Source organism: Taudactylus pleione, unplaced genomic scaffold, assembly GCF_031769625.1.
Source record: "Taudactylus pleione unplaced genomic scaffold, aTauple2 ptg000457l, whole genome shotgun sequence".
Classification (NCBI taxonomy): Eukaryota; Metazoa; Chordata; class Amphibia; order Anura; family Myobatrachidae; genus Taudactylus; species Taudactylus pleione.
The window spans coordinates 1,682,199-1,702,214 of record NW_028284859.1 but is presented as its reverse complement, the minus strand read 5'-3'; positions in this window follow the sequence as shown (position 1 = coordinate 1,702,214).

Below are 20,016 nucleotides of genomic sequence, written 5' to 3'. Positions count from 1 at the left end.
CGCTCAGCAGAGCTCGCACATGCGCACACCGAACACGACGCATGCGCAGTTCATTAACATAGGGCCACTTGCGAGCGCACAGTGCTTGCAAGCGGCTCTGAATCAGGCTCCTTGTCAATAGTTGGTGCTAGTGTGCAATAGTGGACTCCCAACTGCACTTTTGCAAAAAACTACTGCTGCATAGGGATGGACATTGAATTTCAATGTTTATTGTACACCTGAGGGAAAGGAGACACCCTCAGTCTGGATTAGCACCCCTACCTTATTGGTTTAAAAGCATGGAGTATAGTAATGAATATGCACACTAGTATTAGGCACAATTCTAGGTAAGTCCTACAAGTTTTATATACTGTAGTGCAACTTTGGTTCATTTTTGGGGCATGGGTCCCCCTGGATTGACTTTGCTGATCTGTTTCAGGGCACCGCATTATAACACATTTTTCTTTTATAACACATTTTAACCCTTCACTGTTTGTTTATTATATATGTACCTCACTTTTGATTTTCATTCTTTATATGCAGCAGTAGCTGCTCCTAACTATTTCTTTCACACTGCACTTTTCTTACTATGGCGGTGCCCTGGGGTGGCTCAGCTGGGCTAGTTTGGGGGTGTCATGCACTCTGGATTTGAATCGTAGTATGTTAGGGACCTACCCTACAGAGGTTACCTGGATGTGGTGGGTAGGCCCATAACCTTGGCCAAGATTATGCTAAAAACCTCTATTGATTGCAAAATTTTATTGCATTTATATATTATTAATAATTTGGAGTTGTGCACCTGAGATTTGTCTGTTTTTGTGCAAGCAATTAGTCTCATCAGGTAGCACCTCCTACTATATATCTATATATCTATATATATATATATATATATATATACTAGGGGTGTGCACCGGCCACTTTTCGTGTTTTGTGTTTTGGTTTTGGATCTGGATCTTTCTTCATGTTTTGGATCTGGATTGGTTTTGCCAAAACCACCCTTCCGTGTTTTGGGTTCTGGGTTTTGTGTTTTGGATCTGTATTTTTTTGAAAAAAGCATAAAAACTGCTAAAATCACAGAATTTGTAGGTTTTTCTGCTCCTATGCTATTATTAACCTCAATAACCTTAATTTCCACTCATTTCCAGTCTATTCTGAACAACTCACACCTCACAATAGTGTTTTTATGTCCAAAAGGTTGCACCGAGGTAGCTGGATGACTATGCTAAGCGACATGAGTGGGCGGCACAAACACGTGCCCCATCTAGGAGTGACACTGCAGTGGCAGACAGGATGGCAGTTTGAAAAACTAGGCCCCAAACAGTACATAATGCAAAGAAAAAAAAGAGGTGCAAGATGGAATTGTCCTTGGGCCCTCCCACCCACCCTTATGTTGTATAAACAGGACATGCACACTTTAACAAACCAATCATTTCAGCGCCAGGGTCTGCCACACAACTGTGGCTGAAATGATTGGTTCATTTGGGCCCCCACAAAACAAGCTGGCAATTAATGTGTCCCTGCACAAACTGGCTCTACGGAGGCAAGATGTCATCCTCATCCTCCTCATCCACCGATTCCTCACCCTCTTCAGTGTGTACATCCTCATCCTCACAAAGTATTAACTCGTCCCCACTTGAATCCACCACCACAGGTCCCTCTGTACGTTCTGGAGGCTGGTCTCCCTGGAAGAGCTGATAATTCATTTTGATGAACATCATCTTCTCCACATTCTGTGGAAGCAACCTCCTACGCCTTTCGCTGACAAGGTTCCCGGCTGCACTAAACACTCTTTCGGAGTACACACTGGAGGGGGGGCAACTCAGGTAAAATAGAGCCAGTTTGTACAGGGGCCTCCAAATTGCCTCTTTTTCCTGCCAGTACAGGTATGGACTGTCTGACATGCCTACTTGGATGCTGTCACCGATGTAATCCTCCACCATTCTGTCAATGGTGACAGTATCATATGCAGTGACAGTAGACATGTCATAAATTGTTGCCAGGTCCTTCAGTCCGGACCAGATGTCCAAACTTGGTCCTGCCTGCCCTGCATCACCACCAGCGGGTTGCTTAGGATACCTAAGTTTTTTCCTGGCAGCCCCAGTTGCGGGAGAAAATGAAGAAGGAGCTGTTGACGTGTCACGTTCCGCTTCAGCTGACAGTGTGTTCACCAGCTGGTCTTTGCACCTCTGCAGGCTTGTGTCAGCCGGAAAGAGAGACACCACATAGGCTTTAAACCTAGGATCGAGCACGGTGGCCAAAATGTAGTGGTCTGATTTCAACAGATTGACCACCCTGGAATCCTGGCAAAGCGAATGAAGGGCTTCATCCACAAGTCCCACATGCCGAGCGGAATCGCTCCGTCTTAGCTCCTCCTTCACTTTCTCCAGCTGCTTCTGCAAAAGCCTGAAGAGGGGAATGACCTGACTCAAGCTGGCAGTGTCTGAACTGACTTCACGTGTGGCAAGTTCGAAGGGCTGGAGAACCTTGCACAACACGGAAATCATTCTCCACTGTGCTTGAGTCAGGTGCATACCCCCTCCTTTGCCTATGTCATAGGTGGATGTATAGGCTTGAATGGCCTTTTGCTGCTCCTCCATCCTCTGAAGCATATAGAGGGTTGAGTTCCACCGCGTCACAACCTCTTGCTTCAGGTGATGGCGGGGCAGGTTCAAGAGTGTTTGCTGGTGCTCCAGTCTTCGGCACGCAGTCGCTGAATGGCGAAAGTGGCCTGAAATTTTTCGGGCCACCCAAAGCGTCTCCTGCACGCCCCTGTCGCTTTTCAGAAAATTCTGCACCACCAAGTTTATTGTGTGAGCAAAACATGGGACGTGCTGGAATTTGCCCAGATGTAATGCCCACACAATATTGGTGGCATTGTCAGATATCACAAATCCCCAGTGGGGTAAGCCACTGGGCGATGATTTCCCTCAGTTTCTCTAAGAGGTTGTCGGCGGTGTGCCTCTTACTGAAACCGGTGATACACAGCGTAGCCTGCCTTGGAACGAGCTGGCGTTTCTGAGATGCTGCGACTGGTGATGCTGCTGCTGTTGCTGCGTAAGGTGATACATCTACCCAGTGGGCTGTCACAGTCATAAAGTCCTTAGTCTGCCCTGTTCCACTTGTCCACATGTCTGTGGTTAAGTGGACATTGGGTACAACGGCATTTTTCAGGACACTGAGGACACTTTTTCTGACGTTTCTGTACAGTCTTGGTATCGCCTGCCTAGTGAAGTGGAATCTAGACGGGATTTGGAACCGGGGACACACTACCTCCAGCAATTGCCTAAATCCCACTGCACTAATGGCGGATACCGGACGCACGTCTAACACCAACATTGCAGTCAAGGCCTCAGTTATACGTTTGCTTCAGGATGACTGCTGTCGTACTTCATCCTCCTTGCTAAGGACTGTTGGAGGGTCAATTGTTTAGTAAAAGTAGTGGTGTTCCTACTTCCTCTCTGGGATGATGAATGACTCCCAGCAGCAGCAACAGCAGCAGCGGCAGCAGGAGGCGTAGTAATGCAGGATCCTCCGGAGGAATCCCGGATAGGAGAGTCAGTCATGCCAGTGACATGGCCTGCAGGACTACTTCCGATCCTGACTAAGGAGGAAATTGACGAGGAGGGAGTTGACGGTGTGGTTTGCAGGCGCTTGGATACAACAGGACAACGGGATTTAGGTGTCCCTGGACTGCTTACGGTCTTAGCCAAAGTTTCTGAACTTGACAGTAACTTATTATGAACGCGCTGCAGGTGCCGTATAAGGGAGGATGTTCCTAGGTGGTTAACGTCCCTACCCCTACTTATTCCACCTTTACATAAGGTACATATGGCAAGACAGTTGTTGTCCGGATTTGGATAGAAATATTGCCAGACCAAAGAGGTGGAATGTTTGGTCTTCTGCCCAGGCATGACCGTGATGGGCTTTTTCATCCCACGGACAACAACTGTCTCCCCCGGAGCCTGATTTAAACAAACCACATCACCATCAGAATCCTCCTCGCCAACTTCCTCCTCAGCGCCAGCTACACCAGTATCCTCATCCTGTTGTACTTCAACAGTGACATCTTCAATTTGCATATCAGCAAGTGGACTGTGGGTGCTCCTTTCAGCACTTGCAGGGGGCGTGCAAATGGTGGAAAGAGCCACCTCTTCCCGTCCAGTGCTGGGAAGGTCAAGCATCGCAACCACCACCACACTTGGACTCTCCTTGGGGATTTGTGATATCTTCTTAGAAAGCACAGTTCTTCGCTGTGTTTTTGCCAGCTTAACTCTTTTGATTTTTTTAGTGGGAGGAGGGCTTCCATCATCATGTGAAGCTGAACCACTAGTCATGAACATACTAGGGATCGACCTTGGCCGTTCCTTGCCACTCCGTGTCGTAAATGGCATATTGGCAAGTTTACGTTTCTCTTCAGATGATTTAAATGTTTTTTTCAAGGTCATTTTCCTGAACTTTGTCCTTTGGGATTGTATGTGCCCTCTATTATGACATTGGGCATCGGCCTTGGCAGACAACATTGATGGCATGAAATCGTCTATGTCATGACTAGTGGCAGCAGCTTCAGCACTAGGAGGAAGTGGTTCTTGATCTTTCTCTATTTTATTTTTATCGGAGAAAGTTTGGTCCTCCATTTATGTTATATCGATTTGATATATACGTGCGGCTAAACACAGAAAATATTTTTTTATTTTTGCTGGAGAGTAGTGCACTTTGTGGGTTACACCAGCCTTTAAGAAATGAGCCAGCCGGCTCTTTACTTATGGGACACAGGCGCACGCTTGGTGCTGCTCCTTTGTTGATGCACGTGCGGCTACTGCGCACACAATTCACAAACACAGAAAATAATATTTTTTTTTGTTTGGACTGGAGTGTACTTTGGGGGTTACAGCACCCTTTAACGGTCAAGCCAGCCGTCCCTTTACTTATGACACAGGCGCACGCTTGGCACTACTTTGTTGATGCACGTGCGGCTACTGCGCACACAATTCACAAACACAGAAAATATATATTTTTTTGGTTTGGACTGGAGAGTACTTTGGGGGTTACAAAACCCTTTAACGGACAAGCCAGCCGGACCTTTACATATGACACAGGCGCACGCTTGGCACTACTTTGTTGATGCACGTGCGGCTACTGCGCACACAATTCACAAACACAGAAAATATATATTTTTTTGGTTTGGACTGGAGTGTACTTTGGGGGATACAGCACCCTTTAACGGTCAAGCCAGCCAGCCCTTTACTTATGACACAGGCGCACGCTTGGCACTACTTTGTTGATGCACGTGCTGCTACTGCGCACACAATTCACAAACACAGAAAATATATATTTTTTTGGTTTGGACTGGAGTGTAATTTGGGGGTTACAGCACCCTTTAACGGTCAAGCCAGCCGGACCTTTACTTATGACACAGGCGCACGCTTGGCACTACTTTGTTGATGCACGTGCGGCTACTGCGCACACAATTCACAAACACAGAAAATATTTTTTTTTTTGGTTTGGACTGGACTGTACTTTGGGGGTTACAGCACCCTTTAACGGTCAAGCCAGCCGGCCCTTTACTTATGACACAGGCGCACGCTTGGCACTACTTTGTTGATGCACGTGCGGCTACTGCACACAATTCACAAACACAGAAAATAATGGTTTTTTTGGTTTGGACTGGAGTGTACTTTGGGGGTTACAGCACCCTTAACGGTCAAGCCAGCCGGCCCTTTACTTATGACACAGGCGCACGATTGGCACTACTTTGTTGATGCACGTGCGACTACAGCGCACACAATTCACAAACACAGAAAATATATATTTTTTTGGTTTGGACTGGAGTGTACTTTGGGGGATACAGCACCCTTTAACGGTCAAGCCAGCCGGCCCTTTACTTATGACACAGGCGCACGCTTGGCACTACTTTGTTGATGCACGTGCTGCTACTGCGCACACAATTCACAAACACAGAAAATAATTTTTTTTTTGGTTTGGACTGGAGTGTACTTTTGGGGGTTACAGCACCCTTAACGGTCAAGCCAGCCGGCCCTTTACTTATGACACAGACGCACGCTTGGCACTACTTTGTTGATGCACGTGCGGCTACTGCGCACACAATTCACAAACACAGAAAATATATATTTTTTTGGTTTGGACTGGAGTGTACTTTTGGGGGTTACAGCACCCTTTAACGGTCAAGCCAGCCGGCCCTTTACTTATGACACAGGCGCACGCTTGGCACTACTTTGTTGATGCACGTGCGACTACTGCGCACACAATTCACAAACACAGAAAATAATTTTTTTTTGGGTTTGGACTGGAGTGTACTTTGGGGGTTACAGCACCCTTTAATGGTCAAGCCAGGCGGCCCTTTACTTATGACACAGGCGCACGCTTGGCACTACTTTGTTGATGCACGTGCGGCTACTGCGCACACAATTCACAAACACAGAAAATAATTTTTTTTTGGTTTGGACTGGAGTGTACTTTCGGGGGTTACAGCACCCTTTAACGGTCAAGCCAGCTGGCCCTTTACTTATGACACAGGCGCACGCTTGGCACTACTTTGTTGATGCACGTGCGGCTACTGCGCACACAATTCACAAACACAGAAAATTATTTTTTTTTTTGTTTGGACTGGAGTGTACTTTGGGGGTTACAGCACCCTTTAACGGTCAAGCCAGCCGGCCCTTTACTTATGACACAGGCGCACGCTTGGCACTACTTTGTTGATGCACGTGCGGCTACTGCGCACACAATTCACAAACACAGAAAATAATTTTTTTTTTGGTTTGGACTGGAGTGTACTTTCGGGGGTTACAGCACCCTTAACAGTCAAGCCAGCCGGCCCTTTACTTATGACACAGGCGCACGCTTGGCACTACTTTGTTGATGCACGTGCGGCTACTGCGCACACAATTCACAAACACAGAAAATAATTTTTTTTTTGGTTTGGACTGGAGTGTACTTTCGGGGGTTACAGCACCCTTAACGGTCAAGCCAGCCAGCCCTTTACTTATGACACAGGCGCACGCTTGGCACTACTTTGTTGATGCACGTGCGGCTACTGCGCACACAATTCACAAACACAGAAAATAATTTTTTTTGGTTTGGACTGGAGTGTACTTTCGGGGGTTACAGCACCCTTTAACGGTCAAGCCAGCCGGCCCTTTACTTATGACACAGGCGCACGCTTGGCACTTCTTTGTTGATGCACGTGCGGCTACTGCGCACACAATTCACAAACACAGAAAATATATTATTTTTTTAGCACTTGGGGGGAGCACCCCTGATGGACAGAGCACCCCCTGGACAACACTACAGCACCCCTTTAGGACTGGGACACTGCACAGGACTTTGGAGTGGACACAACCCCTATGGAGAACTGACTGCACAACACAGTCCAGCCAGCCCCTATGGACTTTGAAGTAGTGGACACAGCCCCTATTAACAACAGCAGCACAGCACAACACAGCCAGCCCCTATGGACTTTGAAGTAGTGGACAACAGCAGCACTACACTACACTACACTACACAGCCCTAACTCCCACCCTCCCTCTTCACTGTCCACAGCCGAGTGAGAAAATGGCGCCGACGCGGGTACCTTATATAGGATCCAAAACCCGCGAGACTCGGAAGGCGGGATGATGACGTTTTGCCTCGATTTCAGATCCGAGTCAGGCGGGAAAAGTCGAGCCTGACTCGGATTGGACTCGGATCGGGGGGGCTCGGGGGGGTTCGGATTTCAGAAATCCGAACCCGCTCACCCCTAATATATACATACATATTCAGGGCGTGCAGTCCAGAAATCTTTCCCATTAACACCATCAATGTTTTTATTATAATGGCAATGTTTTTACCATTCGATGGTGGATTCCTGATGGCCATCACCATCAAGTGATGGCCTTTCGATGTTAAAAAAACATAAGCTACTGCGCATGTGCAAATGTGTTTTTTGCACATGCGTATATCATCGCAATGTTTTTTTCCTTCAAATTCTTTTGCTATGATGGTTAGTTACCATTGCATCAAAAGCATCAATGGTGGAAGTCCAGCCATCATCTGAAGGTGGGCTTCCCATGTCCATCCCAACAGGATCCTCCTGCAGGTGCTTTGACTCCACCTACCATGTTGCATTGGTCTTACTATCATTGTGGCTAAATCTAATAATTTGTTAGCTCCGCTTATAGTTAATTCATTCCAACCTACATGAGGCCACTTTTCATATTTTTCCAGGGACACTTTAAGTACCCAATCCTCCCCATGTCTGGCATAGAAAAAGCTTGAATGATAAAGCAATGCGATCTGAAGTTGGAACCCCATTTTTAAGTACCTTAAGACCAACTGGAGAACAGTGCTATATAAATAAAATTATTATTATTATTATTATTATTATTATTATTATTATTATTTTAATATTATGTTATACTGTGAATTTTTTACCCTATCACTGCCGAGGTGATACTGCCGAGGACATGTATCAAGCCTTGGAGAGAGATAAAGTTGAGTAGTTGCCCAAAGCAACTAATCATAAATTACAGTTAGAAGCTGATTGGTGTCTTTGGACAACTTTATCTCTCTCTCTACCTTATCTCCAAGGCTGCTGTATATAATATATGATTGTGTCTAGCTGCTATACAGCACCAGCAGGACAGTACAGTAAAGCCGGGTACACACTGACAGATACATTGGCCGATCAGTTGATCGGCCAATATATCTGCCGCCCGTCAGCCAGTGTATACCCGCGATATGTCTGTGAACGACGTCGTTCACAGACATATTGCATTGGCTGTGCTGCACAGCCGATGGACAGAAAGGTCTGCAGACATATCTGTCCATCTGCACAGCCGATGGACAGATAGGTCTGCAGACATATCTGTCCATCAGCAAGTGTGTGCGGATGGTCAGCAGACCGCCCACACACACACAGCGGCAGCCACAGGGAGGGGGATGTGACACACCACCAACCCGCCCCCCAGCTGCCCGGACCCGCGGCCTGAAGCTGGCCGTTCAGTGTGTATGAACGACCATCATCTGCAGATACAGTATATCTGTATAGTGTGCAACCACCTTAACAATCATGTCAGAAATAATGTGTGGACACTGTGAAAGTAGCAGTCAGTAAGGAATGGAGATTCTGACAATGATTACATCAAACATTTTGTATTATTTGCTAAAATAGAAATATTTTTATTATGCAGGATATTCAACAACAAATATTTGGGAGTTATCACTGAAAAGTTATCTTTGGGGTCTACCTGCAAATATTAGGCACCCCCTGAATGTATGTACTGGGCACTGCAACAGATATTATCACTAAAGCAGCCACTATAGGTTTCAATAAATCGACCAAGCTCCAGAATACAAAGCATTCCTGAGCTCGGCCTTGGTAGCTAATGACATTTATAAATGGCGTCATCCGTTGCAGCCTACAGACCCGGCTACATGGTGCAAAATTCCCAGGAGATGGGTCCTTCGGATTCTTCCAACGTTACTGTCTGCCTGGGTCTGACCCAGAAGCAAAATGTTTGAATTAGTGATCATTTTACTTCTCACACAGCAAAGGGACGGGCTCCAATCAAAGCCCTAGTTCCTGCCTGTGATTGATAGGTGACTGAGGGTGATCATAATGGCATAACAGTCACATACTTGGGCATCCTCCTGATGAAGAGTCATCTTTCAGCACTCAGGAGAGGAAAACCCCCCTCTGGGGAACCATGGCTTCAGGATCGCCCTTCCGTCTGGGCATTAAGAGGTGTACTAATAGGTACAGCCTATACTTACCAATACTTACCAAAGATCAGCAGCTGCTGTGTAGACAAAGGGAAGAAAGAGGAAAAGAAGTTGATATGAACAAGCAGAGTGACTAAACATTGGTGGGGTTGTAAAGAGGGAAAATTCTATCTATATAAATAGGTTAATCTGACTTTCCAACTACTGAGGATATTGAAAATGCCTAAAATAAGAACAATGTTTCCCACATGCCACTTATAAGGCCCATCAGACCCCCCACATGCCCCCAATCTGTATGTCATATTTTATGCCCCACTAACCTGTACAGTATATACAATATTGTGCCACCTGATCTGTATTGCTCTCCCCTCGATCTGTATATTCTGCATTGTGATTTCTCCATCTTACCTGTTAACTCACCTCATACATGCTATCCTCCAGTCCTGCCTGCCACCGTTCCGCTTCTATCCCCATCCGTCTGCTGTTCTCACGATACCACTACTCCAAAATCATCCAACTCCCTAAATGTGGGAAAAGACACACTGCAGATCCTGCCTTCCACCTCTCCGCTTCTCCCTCCATTCGCCTGCCGTCCTGACTACACCACTGCTCCAGAAGCATCCAACAGCCTATATATGGGAAAAGACACACTGCAGATCCTGCCTTCCTATGCTCCATGGCTCCCTTTAGTCATCTGCCTTCCTGACAACGCCACTACTCCAGAAGCATCCAATGTCCTACAAGTGGAAAAAGACACACTGCAGATCCTGCCTTCCTCCGCTCTGTGGCTCCCTCCAGTCACCTGCCGTCCTGACTACGCCACTACTCTAGAAGTGTCCGACATCCTACAAGTGGAAAATGACACACTGCTCTATGGCTCCCTCCAGTCATCTGTCTTCCTGACTACACCATTGCTCCATAAGTGTCTGACGTCCTACACGTGGAATCTGACACTCTTGCCAGAACTCATCAGCATACCTCCCAACTGTCCCGCTTCCAGTGGGACAGTCCCGTTTTTTTTGGACTGTCCCGCTGTCCCGCCCGCGGGCTGCAGTGTCCCGCGGTGGGGGGGAAGTTGGGGAAAGCACAAACCGCTGCCCTGCATAGCAGAGCAGCGTTTGTGCAGGAGGAGAACAGATGCCGTGCACATGCGCACGGCATCTGTTCTCTTCTGTGGGGGCTGCCCAGCATCTCGGAGAGTGCTGGGCACGCCCCCAAAGTGACGGAAACGGGGGAAGCCGTGAGGCTCCGCCCCATTTTCAATTGGACCCGCCCCTTTTCCAGGAAGCCACGCCGCGTCCCTCCTCCCAACATTGAAATGTTGGGAGGTATGCATCAGATGATGATCTAAACAATCAGAATTTCTTGGGTTAGACATACTATTTGTATAATTGGACTGGTACATTTTGTTGTTACTCTCAATTTATAAATTTGCCATTTATCCATTTTATTGACTTTTATCCAAAACCAAGATCCTGCCTCATAATGTCCCAAGTTATATGCTCTGGGTTTTATCTTCCCTAGTGTTAGGATCATGTTAGTACCATATGTGGTACCCCACCTAGTTAGCCATGGAGTACGCCTCTCAAACCTCAGAAAGGAATTTGTTAATATATATATGTATAAGTATGATTTATGTTTTAGAGAAAATGCCTAGTTGTGTAATACATTGCATTGTTCTGCTATACTATGACACCCTGACCACTGAACAGGACTTGAAGGAGTTAATGCAGTAAGGAAATGAAAGCGAGGCTCTGCCTAAGCTCATAGTGGTGGATACTGATTGGACAGTGTGTGTAAAGCCAGAAGGAGAAGGAGGAGTTGAAATCCCATGTGTCTAGAAAGTGAAAGAAAGAGGGGTCGGCAGAGAGCGGAGACATGGAGCTAGTACCCAGAGAGGGGAAAAGAACTGCAGCTAGGACCCCTGTGCAGGCTGTGACCTGGAGCTGGGAGTGAGAACCAGCTGGACTGCAGAGTGCCAGACACTAGAGCAGGAATGGGGAACCTCAGGCCCAGGGGCCATATAAGGCCCCCCGGAGTCATTTTGTCTGGCCCTCGTAGCTTTTTTCTGCTAGCCTCATTTGGCTAGCAGGGTGCCAAGAATGGCACCCTGCAGCCAAAATCTTTGCAGCAGAGGCATCTGGAGCATCTTTAGGAAGCTGCAGATGGTGATACCGCTGTCCTTACAGCTCCCTGGAGCATCCTCAGGATGCTCTAGGCACTGTAATTGTGGCCCCGCCCTTGTGTGACATCACACAGAGGGGGCATGGCCTGCACCAGGCCCGCAAATAATGTTATATATATCAAAATGGCCCTTAGCAGAAAAAAGGTTCCCCACCCCTGCACTGGAGAGACAGGCTGCAGAGAGAGAGAGAGAGCAGCTGGGAGAGCATCCCATGGACAGCAGTGTTAGGAGCTGCAAACCTCTACTCAGCAGCAGCAATCAGAATCCTAGAGCCAGAGACCTGTTGGCAGTGCTGATACAAGCTACACTCAGCCAGCCGCAGCCCTAGAAGAGGGAGCTGAGCTGTCACTGCCTTGGAAGCTGTGTGTGATGAGTTCTGAACTTTTAGTACTGCACACTATTCACAGACACTACTTGTTGAACTATCTCAGACCACATGGACCTCCTTAAAGTGTATTTTACCTTGAACAACTAGATATATATGTTACTAGTGAATCATCAGCGCATGTCACAGTTAAGTTCTAAAAACTGCTGCAAATAGAGACTGTGAGACATTTATTTGCAAAGTAAAGGGCAGTACCATGTGACTATTACCTGTATCTAACCTCTCTTTACCAACCAGTATTTCACAAGCAGCATGACAAGTGTATGCCCTGCCACAGTCTGCATTGTGTGAGGGACTCCTCAAGTCACCTTGCTGTACCGTGGATATGCTAATAAATATACAACAGTATCATTGCTTCTAAAATTAGAAGATTGTTAATCTCATGAGTGGACTCTAACCCGAAGTGTAGTGGAGTACTCCTAAATTGTTCTACCATCTAGTGTTTACAACCATCCGGCCACAGTGTCAAAGAGACCAAACATTTACAGCTTTTCCTTTCATGTGCACCACCTCTACAGCATTGAGGAGAACAATGGGTTGGGAAATGTGATTTGATGTTTACTGTGCAGTTATTTGTATCTTGATAAGTATTGCAACTTGCTGAGTTCTTGTGAATAGGTTGTGCAGAAACAACAAACAATCTTGACGCATATCAGTTACAAGTGTAGTTCCATTTTATGTGTGCAGGTAACATGTTGGAATAGTTTTTCTATAGCATAATCTTTGGGTTCATATCACAAGTGCATACTCAGACTGTATGTTCATTGTTTACCAATATTGCATACTGTTGGTGAATGGTTAGAACCTTTTGAAAACTTTCAGATTAATCTCAGGAATCCTCCTCCTGAATAAACGAGAAGTGTTTTGAAATTAATGTTGTCACTCTCTTCCTATTGGGTTATCCTCCTTACCTCTCTGCAAGTTCAGCCCAGGATTTACCGTATCATGTGGGAAAAGTGAACTGAAAGAAGCCTCTTTGATAGGTAAAGGGCCGGGTCATCGTATTATATCACCTGAGACCTGTAGGGGTATTACACATACAATATCCACATTACGCAGGTTACAGTCATAATGTTAGAGCTAACTATCCTTTATATAATGCTGTGTACACACAAGGACGGCCCGCCGACCCATCTGATGATTGGTAAGTACATATACACTTCATACTTGCCGACAATCAGTTCCCTCCTTCCGGGAGGGAGCTGATTGTCGGCTAACAGCGGGGGGCGTGCCTGGCCATTGACGGCAGATTGGGGATGGAGTCGGGGGTGGGGCCACGTGATCGCGTGATCGTAGTCCTGCCCCCTCTTCACAAAGCCATTATTTTCAGCATTGTGAAGCAGGGGGCGGGGCCACAATGACAAGATTAAGTGGAAATAGCGTCACCGCCCCCCGCTGTGGGGGGAGTTAATTTATTCTGGGGGGAGGTTCAGAGGGTTGCTGGCTGCTGGGAGGTTTGCCTGCCTTTCCGGGGGGCTGGGAGCGGCACCCAAAAATCGGGAGGCTCCCGGCCAAATCAGGAGGGTAGGCAAGCCTGATATACTTACCAATCGTCCATCCGATGTATCGGGCCTGATGCCACAACTGGGCGGGCATTTAAATTTGCCCGACCAGTTAACCAGCCTCTCAGTCCTGGTCCCTGCAGCATGCGTACGGGCGATCGGCAGGTCACCCATACACACCAGCAGATGCACAGACATATCTGCAGATATATATTGCCCATCTGCTGTGCTTCACATCCGATGCGATATGTCTGTGATCATCGTCATTCACAGACATATCAGGGGTACACTCCTACCGACAAGCTTGTGAAATATTTGGCCTTTCAATCATCCAGTGTGCACTCAGCTTTAGAGATGAGCAGTTTGGAAGAATGGGGGATATATGTGACAATAGGGGGGTAGGTGGGGACAAATATGATAAGGGGTGGGGGGCATGTCTCTTGCTCACAGCGCATGTGGTGATCAATAAAATCAGCTTATTCATTACAATTGGGCTTAGTTGATAAATACACTCTTAAACTTCTATATGTACAGTCATTGTTATCACATGCTGAGCACATTTTTTCTTAAACAAATTAATTTATCTGCCACTGTCTTTCTCTCACTCCATCATCCTGTCCCTCCTCACAGCCCATTGTATTACTAATGATCGCTCTGCCAGCCCTCCTCACTCTGCACCGTCCTCTGTTACTGTCTCTCACCTCATCATCCTGTCCCTACTCATAGCCCATTGTATTACTAATGATCCCTCTGCCCTCCTCACTCTGCACCGTCCTCAGTTACTGTCTCTCACTCCATCATCCTGTCCCTCCTCACAGCCCATTGTATTACTAATGATCCCTCTGCCAGCCCTCCTCACTCTGCACCATCCTCAGTTACTGTCTCTTACCCCATCATCCTGTCCCTCCTCACAGCCTATTGTATTACTAATGATCCCTCTGCCAGCCCTCCTCACTCTGCACCATCCTCTGTTACTGTCTCTCACTCCATCATCCTGTCCCTCCTCAGTGCCCATTGTATTACTAATGATCCCTCTGCCAGCCCTCCTCACTCTGCACTGTCCTCTGTTACTGTCTCTCACTCCATCATCCTGTCCCTCCTCACAGCCCATTCTATTACTAATGATCCCTCTGCCAGCCCTACTCACTCTGCACCGTCCTCTTTTACTGTCTCTCACCTCATCATCCTCTCCCTCCTCACTGCCCATTGTGTTACTAATGATCCCTCTGCCAGCCCTCCTCACTCTGCACTGTCCTCTGTTACTGTCTCTCACCTCATCATCCTGTCCCTCCTCACAGCCCATTGTATTACTAATGATCCCTCTGCCAGCCCTCCTCACTCTGCACGAGCCTCTGCTACTGTCTCTCACTCTATCATTCTGTCCCTCCTCATAGCCCATTGTATTACTAATGATCTCTCTGCCAGCCCTCCTCACTCTGCACCGTCCTCTGTTACTGTCTCTCACTCCATCATCCTCTCCCTCCTCACAGCCCATTGTGTTACTAATGATCCCTCTGCCAGCCCTCCTCACTCTGCACTGTCCCCTTTTACTGTCTCTCACTCAATCATCCTGTCCCTCCTCACAGCCCATTGTATTACTAATGATCCCTCTGCCAGCCCTCCTCACTCTGCACCATCCTCTGCTACTGTCTCTCACTCCATCATTCTGTCCCTCCTCAAAGCCCATTGTATTACTAATGATCCCTCTGCCAGCCCTCCTCACTCTGCACCGTCCTCAATTACTGTCTCTCACTCCATCATCCTGTCCCTCCTCACAGCCCATTGTATTACTAATGATCCCTCTGCCAGCCCTCCTCACTCTGCACTATCCTCTGCTACTGTCTCTCACTCCATCATCCTGTCTCTCCTCACAGCCCATTGTATTACTAATGATCACGCTGCCAGCCCTCTTCACTCTGCACCATCCTCTGCTGCTGTCTCTCACTCCATCATTCTGTCCCTCCTCAAAGCCCATTGTATTACTAATGATCCCTCTGCCAGCCCTCTTCACTCTGCACCATCCTCTGCTACTGTCTGTCACTCCATCCTCCTGTCCCTCCTCACAGCCCATTGTATTACTAATGATCCCTCTGCCAGCCCTCCTCACTCTGAATTTTCCTCTGTTACTGTCTCTCACCTCATCATCCTGTCCCTCCTCACAGCCCATTGTATTACTAATGATCCCTCTGCCAGCCCTCCTCACTCTGCACCATCCTCTGTTACTGTCCCTCACATCATCATCCTGTCCCTCCTCACAGCCCATTGTATTACTAATGATCCCTCTGCAAGCCCTCCTCACTCTGCACTATCCTCTGCTACTGTCTCTCACTCCATCATCCTGTCCCTCCTCACAGCCCATTGTATTACTAATGATCACCCTGCCAGCCCTCTTCACTCTGCACCATCCTCTGCTACTGTCTCTCACTCCATCATTCTGTCCCTCCTCAAAGCCCATTGTATTACTAATTATCCCTCTGCCAGCCCTCTTCACTCTGCACCATCCTCTGCTACTGTCTCTCACTCCATCAACCTGTCCCTCCTCACAGCGCATTGTATTACTAATGATCCCTCTGCCAGCCCTCCTCACTCTGCATTTTCCTCTGTTACTGTCTCTCACCTCATCATCCTGTCCCTCCTCACAGCCCATTGTATTACTAATGATCCCTCTGCCAGCCCTCCTCACTCTGCACCATCCTCTGTTACTGTCCCTCACATCATCATCCTGTCCCTCCTCACAGCCCATTGTATTACTAATGATCCCTCTGCCAGCCCTCCTCTCTCTGCACCATCCTCTGTTACTGTCTCTCACTCCATCATCCTGTCCCTCCTCAAAGCCCATTGTATTACTAATGATCCCCTGTTGCTATCTCTCACTCCATCATCCTGTCCCTCCTCACAGCCCATTGTATTACTAATGATACCCCTGCCAGCCCTTCTCACTCTGCACCGTCCTCTGTTACTGTCTCTCACCTCATCATCCTGTCCCTCCTCACAGCCCATTGTGTTACTAATGATCCCTCTGCCAGCCCTCCTCACTCTGCACCGTCCTCTGTTACTGTCTCTCACTCCATCATCCTGTCCCTCCTCAAAGCCCATTGTATTACTAATGATCCCCTGTTGCTATCTCTCACTCCATCATCCTGTCCCTCCTCACAGCCCATTGTATTACTAATGATACCCCTGCCAGCCCTTCTCACTCTGCACTGTCCTCTGTTACTGTCTCTCACCTCATCATCCTGTCCCTCCTCACAGCCCATTGTGTTAATAATGATGCCTCTGCCAGCCCTCCTCACTCTGCACCATCCTCTGTTACTGTCCCTCACATCATCATCCTGTCCCTCCTCACAGCCCATTGTATTACTAATGATCCCTCTGCCAGCCCTCCTCTCTCTGCACCATCCTCTGTTACTGTCTCTCACTCCATCATCCTGTCCCTCCACAAAGCCCATTGTATTACTAATGATCCCCTGTTGCTATCTCTCACTCCATTATCCTGTCCCTCCTCACAGCCCATTGTATTAGTAATGATACCCCTGCCAGCCCTTCTCACTCTGCACCGTCCTCTGTTACTGTCTCTCACCTCATCATCCTGTCCCTCCTCACAGCCCATTGTGTTACTAATGATCCCTCTGCCAGCCCTCCTCACTCTGCACCGTCCTCTGTTACTGTCTCTGACTCCATCATCCTGTCCCTCCTCAAAGCCCATTGTATTACTAATGATCCCCTGTTGCTATCTCTCACTCCATCATCCTGTCCCTCCTCACAGCCCATTGTATTACTAATGATCCCCTGTTGCTATCTCTCACTCCATCATCCTGTCCCTCCTCACAGCCCATTGTATTACTAATGATCCCTCTGCCAGCCCTCCTCACTCTGCACCGTCCTCTGTTACTGTCTCTCACCTCATCATCCTGTCCCTCCTCACAGCCCATTGTGTTACAAATGATGCCTCTGCCAGCCCTCCTCTCTCTGCAACATCCTCTGTTACTGTCTCTCACTCCATCATCCTGTCCCTCCTCAAAGCCCATTGTATTACTAATGATCCCCTGTTGCTATCTCTCACTCCATCATCCTGTCCCTCCTCACAGCCCATTGTATTACTAATGATACCCCTGCCAGCCCTTCTCACTCTGCACCGTCCTCTGTTACTGTCTCTCACCTCATCATCCTGTCCCTCCTCACAGCCCATTGTGTTACTAATGATCCCTCTGCCAGCCCTCCTCACTCTGCACCGTCCTCTGTTACTGTCTCTCACTCCATCATCCTGTCCCTCCTCAAAGCCCATTGTATTACTAATGATCCCCTGTTGCTATCTCTCACTCCATCATCCTGTCCCTCCTCACAGCCCATTGTATTACTAATGATCCCCTGTTGCTGTCTCTCACTCCATCATCCTGTCCCTCCTCACAGCCCATTGTATTACTAATGATACCCCTGCCAGCCCTTCTCACTCTGCACCGTCCTCTGTTACTGTCTCTCACCTCATCATCCTGTCCCTCCTCACAGCCCATTGTGTTACTAATGATGCCTCTGCCTGCCCTCCTCACTCTGCACCATCCTCTGTTACTGTCCCTCACATCATCATCCTGTCCCTCCTCACAGCCCATTGTATTACTAATGATCCCTCTGCCAGCCCTCCTCACTCTGCACCGTCCTCTGTTACTGTCTCTCACTCCATCATCCTGTCCCTCCTCACAGTCCATTGTGTTACTAATGATGCCTCTGCCAGCCCTCCTCACTCTGCACTGTCCTCTGTTACTGTCTCACATGGACAGTTCTCCAGTCTTTCCTCTTCCATGACCCTGTTCTTCCAGCCTCTGTACTGTATGTGTAATTTCTCTAATACAGGTTGAATCTCCCACATCCAAATATTCCGAAATATGGAATATTCCAAAATACGGAATATTTTTACCATGACTGAGATAGTGAAATCTTTGCATTTTGATGGTTCAAAGTACACAAACTTTGTTTAAGGCATCCAATTATTAAAAATAAAGTATAAAAATTACTTGCAGGCTGTGAGTATAAGGTGTATATGAAACATAAATGCATTCTGTGTTTAGATTTGGGCCCTATTTCTAAGACATTTCAATATGGTATGCAAATATTCCAAAATACCCCTGGTCCCAAGCATTTTGGATATGGGAGACTCAACCTGCATTACATTATACATTTTTATGCCTAAATGTGTCACTCCTCCCTGTACTTCTCCTAATAATAAGTCCTTGTAGATATATTCCCTGTTCTATCTTGTCCTGCCATTCACCCTAATAGGCCGCACTCTTCTTACCCCCCTCCATCATACCCTGCTATGTAGGACTTACCTTCCTCCTTCCTGGCCAGTAACTGGAAACTGCAGCAACTGGAGATAGAGTGTTACAGGATGAAGCACTGTGATGTCACAGGGTAGGTGTATGATGTCACTGTAGCCTTACTGCTGCTGAGTAACAGCTATCATACATATACATATTATACATCAACTGGATTTACATATCTTTGCAGTAAAAAAAATAATGAAATAGTGTAGAAAATTAACTATGAGGCAATGTTATACAGAGCGCTTCCATATATAAGTAAAGGGAAAATGAAAATAATAGGAATATCTAGATTATAGCAGATTAGAGTTTATATGAGCTCTTTGTACTTGTGTGAGTTTCCTCAAGGTGCTCCAGTTTCCTCCCACAGTCCAAAAATATACAGGTAGGTTAAATACCTCCTGACAAAAAAATGAACATTAGTGTATCTGTCTATGTACATGTGGTAGGGAATATAGGTTATAAACTCCACTGGGTACTGATGTAAGTGACTGAAGTTTTCTCTGTAAAGAGCTGCAGAATATGTGTGTGCTGTATAAATAATATATATATATATTGTGTATATATATTATATATATATATATTAAAGGACATGCACCTAATAATGTCATTTTTAACAGTGTAGAAGTGGTAACTGTATGTATATGATGTTGCTTCTACCAAAAAGATAGTCTAAATTAGGGCCGGATTAACAGGGGTGCGATAGGGGCAATCGTCCAGGGCCCCCACACCCATCAGGTTTAAAGTGAACTGAAGGAGACAGAACCAGTTCCGCGTCCTCCGGCCAACCTAACAATGGCGCAACAGGGAGGCACCATTTGCCAGATGCCTGCTGAGTTTGTAAGGGGGCGCCCTGCTCCCTCCCCGCAGCAGCAGCGGAGCTGGAGACTGGAGCTGACTAGGGAGCTCCGGGCTCCGGCCCACGCAGTG